The sequence below is a fragment of the Suricata suricatta genome, chromosome X (genome assembly GCF_006229205.1).
Source record: "Suricata suricatta isolate VVHF042 chromosome X, meerkat_22Aug2017_6uvM2_HiC, whole genome shotgun sequence".
Lineage (NCBI taxonomy): Eukaryota > Metazoa > Chordata > Mammalia > Carnivora > Herpestidae > Suricata > Suricata suricatta.
Window position 1 is genome coordinate 146,894 of NC_043717.1, and position 4,179 is coordinate 151,072.

Below are 4,179 nucleotides of genomic sequence, written 5' to 3' on the forward strand. Positions count from 1 at the left end.
TGGGGGACACGGAAGAGACAGAGAGGGGGTGGGGGTGTGGGCTGTGTGGGGGCAGCCCCTCCACATCTGGGGTGCTACGTGCACCAGCCCCTTGGCCCCAACTTGGGAGCCCGTCAGCGAGGGGGGGGGGACTCACGCCATAATGGTCACGTGTCAGGACAGTTCCTGTCACCTCTGTCACGTATCAGGGATGGCCTGTGTCCTCTTCAGTCACACGTCAGGACGGTCCCCAGTCACACGTTAGGGATGGTCCTGGATCCCCTCAGTCACACGTCAGGATGGCCCCAGGCCCCTCGGCCACACGTCAGCAAGGGTCCTGTGTCCTCAGTGACGCTTCAGGACCGTCCCTGTCATCAGGCCCTTCCTTCCAGTCCTCAGAGGCCTCGTGGCCAAGACATATGTCGCACTCCTGACGCCCGTCCCCTGAGCCACCGTGTGGGCCAGGAGGGGACATGGGGGCCGGCACAGCGGGACAGGACAGCTTGGTGCTTGCGGGAGCCCAAGCCTGTGCACGGAGACGTGCAGGCACAGTGTGCGCAAGCAGGGCATGGGGGCCGTGGGGAGAATGTGCTGGGGGGCAGGGGTTAGGGGGGAGGATGTAAGGAGGGAGGGGGAGGGAAGACAGCAGAGGAGACAGGCCAGGCAGGAGTGTGTGGGGGCGGGGTGGAAGGGGCAGGTGCTCGGGGAGCCCGGGGGCAGCAGGTGGCCTCTGCGCAGCTGTCACTGTGCCCTCAAAATGCACGTTGGCGGTGCCCGCCTCCCGAGCACAAAGCGTCCCCTCCCAGGGCCCCACGGCACCCAACCCCCCCTCCAGGTCCCTCCTCAACCACATTCCCCTCCACCCTGCCCTCTGCGCATCTCCCTTCAATGTGACCCTCGGCCCCGCCCCTGCATCTCCCCTCAATGTGACCCTCCGCCCCGTCCCTGCCGTGCCCCGCCAGGGACCTCCTCCCCAAAACGCTGGGGTGGGAGCAGGGCTCCTGCCTGGGGAGGAGGGGGAGGGGCAGGTGTGCAGGGCTCTGGTATACACCCTGTCACCGGCCGCCTCAGGGCCTTTGCACCGACTGTCCCCAGACATCCCCAGTCCTGACTCACTTCACTCCAGACCATGCTCAGATCTCACCTGCCAGAAACTCATCATCCCCTGTTTAGCCACCCCACCAAGAGCACCCGTTCCCAAAACGCCCCCGACCTTGCAGCTCCTCCCAGCCCCGTCATCCCAGGTCACAAGGTCATGTGGCACACAGAGCCCACCGGCTGTGTCCCGGGCCAGCGGGCTCAGGAGGGCTGTGCCCCGGCTAGAGGGAGCCGGGGTGCCCCCCCCTCACTGGTCTGGTACCGAGTGGGCCCCAAGCGCACGGAGGTGTCCCCACACGGTGTCCTCGGGCCCCCGGCCCCCAGGAGCTGTCCCCGCACGGTGTCCTCCGGCCCCAGGCCCCCGGGAGGTGTCCCCACACGGTGTCCTCGGTCCCCAGGCCCCCAGGAGCTGTCCCCGCACGGTGTCCTCGGGCCCCCGGCCCCCAGGAGCTGTCCCCGCACGGTGTCCTCGGGCCCCAGGCCCCCGGGAGGTGTCCCCGCACGGTGTCCTCGGTCCCCAGGCCCCCGGGAGGTGTCCCCGCACGGCGTCCTTGGGCCCCAGAAGAAGAGCCGGCTGCAGCAGGCACAGCCCCCGAGGCGAAATGCCCACGTCTGCACGGCCGTGCAAGGGGGCAAATCCCAGCGTCCTCGGAGGGGCTGCCCTGAGGGGAGTCCCGGAGAGCCGCTCCCTCCCTGAGAAGAACGAGCTGGAAACAAACCCCCAGGCCGCAGGCAGCACAGGGGAATCCTGCGGCACGAGGCGGTGCCCCGAGAGGGAGCGGCCCTGGCGCCACGGGAGGTAGGGCCACGGCCGTCGTCACGGGGCCGCCAACCACGCTGCGGGCCTCTCCGAGAAGGCTGTGTCCCATGCTCCCGCCCGCCGCACCTGGTCTCTGAGCAGCACACAGCCGTTCCCTCTCCCAGGGGGCGGCGGGCAAGGACATCGCTCAGGCCGCAGCCCGGGGCCCGAGGCTCGGCCGCCCCTCCCGGAGCCCAAACGCTGCGCCTGAGGAACAGCACTTGCTTAGAAGAGAGTTCCCGCGAGGGGCGCCTGCGGGCTCCGGTCCTGACCTCACGGCTGGTGCGTTCAGCCGCCGTCGGGCTCTGCGCTGACCGCTCGGAGCCCGGAGCTGCTTCGGGTTCTGTGTCTCCCTCTCTCTCTCTGCCCCTCCCCTGCTCGCTCTCTAAATAAAGACAAAAACGTTAAAAATAAAAGGGAGTTGCACCTGACAGAGGAGGGCAGGGACTGAGTGCTTCGTGAGGCGTGGACATCCGCGCCTGCGGCCACCGCACCGCACCAGGGGCCCGTCACGGAGGCCCCGCGCCAGCGCTGCTGGGCACACGCGGACGCGAGCTCCGGGCCTGCAGGCGCCGCTGGGAGGCCCCTGGCGGGGGGAGGAACAGCCCGAGCGGGCACAAGACACTCGTGGTTTAATCTCCGGGACATAAATAGAGCGCGGCCCCAGCAGCTGCAGGGCACACATTCCAGAGAGCACACAGCGCGTCCTTGGGAGCCGGCCACCTCCCGGGCCTCCTCGGACGGGCCCTGCCCTGACCCCCGCGCCTCGGGACGGGCCCTCGGGGAAGGCGCAGCGGAAGAAGGCCCCGTCACGCCAGGGGCTCCCGAGCAGAGCCGGGCCTGCAGGACAGGCTCCGAGTGCCGGCCGTGCCCCGGGCTCCGAGAGAGACAGACACGCAGAGAGAGGGACAGAGAGAAAGACAGGGAGAGCAAAGGACAGAGGACGCCTCCCCCCTGCTCCTTCCGTCCGGGCGCGGACCCCTCGCGAGGCCTGCGCACAGAGGACCTGTGCACGTGGGGCTGCGACCCGGGCCCTGCGGTGGGCGGCGGGGTCTCCCACACAAGGTGTCCGCGCCTGTCCCTGCTGGCCCCGGACCACCGCCGCGGCGGGAGAGGCCAGAGGGGGGCCGGGACGAGAGGGGCGCGTGAGCCTCGCTGGGCCCGGCGGACCCCCACCCGCGGCGGGTCACTCCTCGCGGGCCCACGGGGCCGGGGGACTACGTGTCGGACCCACAACCGGAGTCAAGGCCCAGAGTTTACGACAGGAGCGGAAGCGACCGCAACCCAGGCTGGGCGGGTGACACAGCCCGCAGGTCACGGGTTCCGGAGTCCGTGCTGGGGCTCAGGGAGGGGCTGCAGGCAAGCTCCCTGACGACCTGTGGCGGGAGGGCGGGGCTGGGAACCCAGCACGAGGCCAGGGCGCCCAGGAGACGGCCGCCGTGCCCAGGGCCTCTGGCAGAGGCGCACGTCCACCTCCCGGGCCGCGAGCAGGCAGGGAGGGGCGGCCCCTGCGTGGCCCTGCCCGTGTCCCCGACGGCCAGGCTGTGAGCAGGTGGAGGACACAGCAGCTCACCTCACAAGGCATCACTGGGGACGCGTCCCCGGGGGTCTCACTGGGCACTCTGCGGGGCTGTGCGCCGTGACGACCCTGCAGGGAGGGCAGCGGGGACGGGCAGTGACTGTGCAGGACCCCGGGCACCGAGGCGCTGTGGGCCGGGCTGGCTGGGAGACTCCCCTCGAGGGGGCGACAGCTCAGGTCCCAATGAGGCAGGGGCGCCTGGGCTGGGTGGGGACAGTGTCTAAAGGACACACAGTGCAGCATCTGAAGTCTTGTGTGCGGAATGCCGGAGGAGCCAGGACGATGGACGGATGGACGAATGGACGGACGATGGACAGACGGGCAGGCTGGGGGCTTGTGTGCGCGACTGCAGGACCACGGCGAGCTCTCGGCCAGGGACACTCAGCCACAACCCACACAGCCCTCTGCCCCCCGCCCCCCCCCCCCGTGCAGGCAGCACAGTCACCCCTGAGTCACACTGTCCACCATGTCCACAAACACCCTCGCCTTTCTCTGTGCCCCCAACTCTGCCCAATCTCCCTTCCCCCACCTGCCACCTCTCCCCCCCCACCTCTCCCCTCCCCCATCCCTCCTCTGATCTGATCTCCCCTCCCCCATCTCTCCCTGATCTAATGTCCCCTCCCCATCCCTCCCCTCATCTCCCCTCCAACACCCCCCTCCCCAGATTTCATCTCCCCTCCCCCAGCTTCACCCCTCAGCCATCTCCCCCCAATCTCCTCTGCTC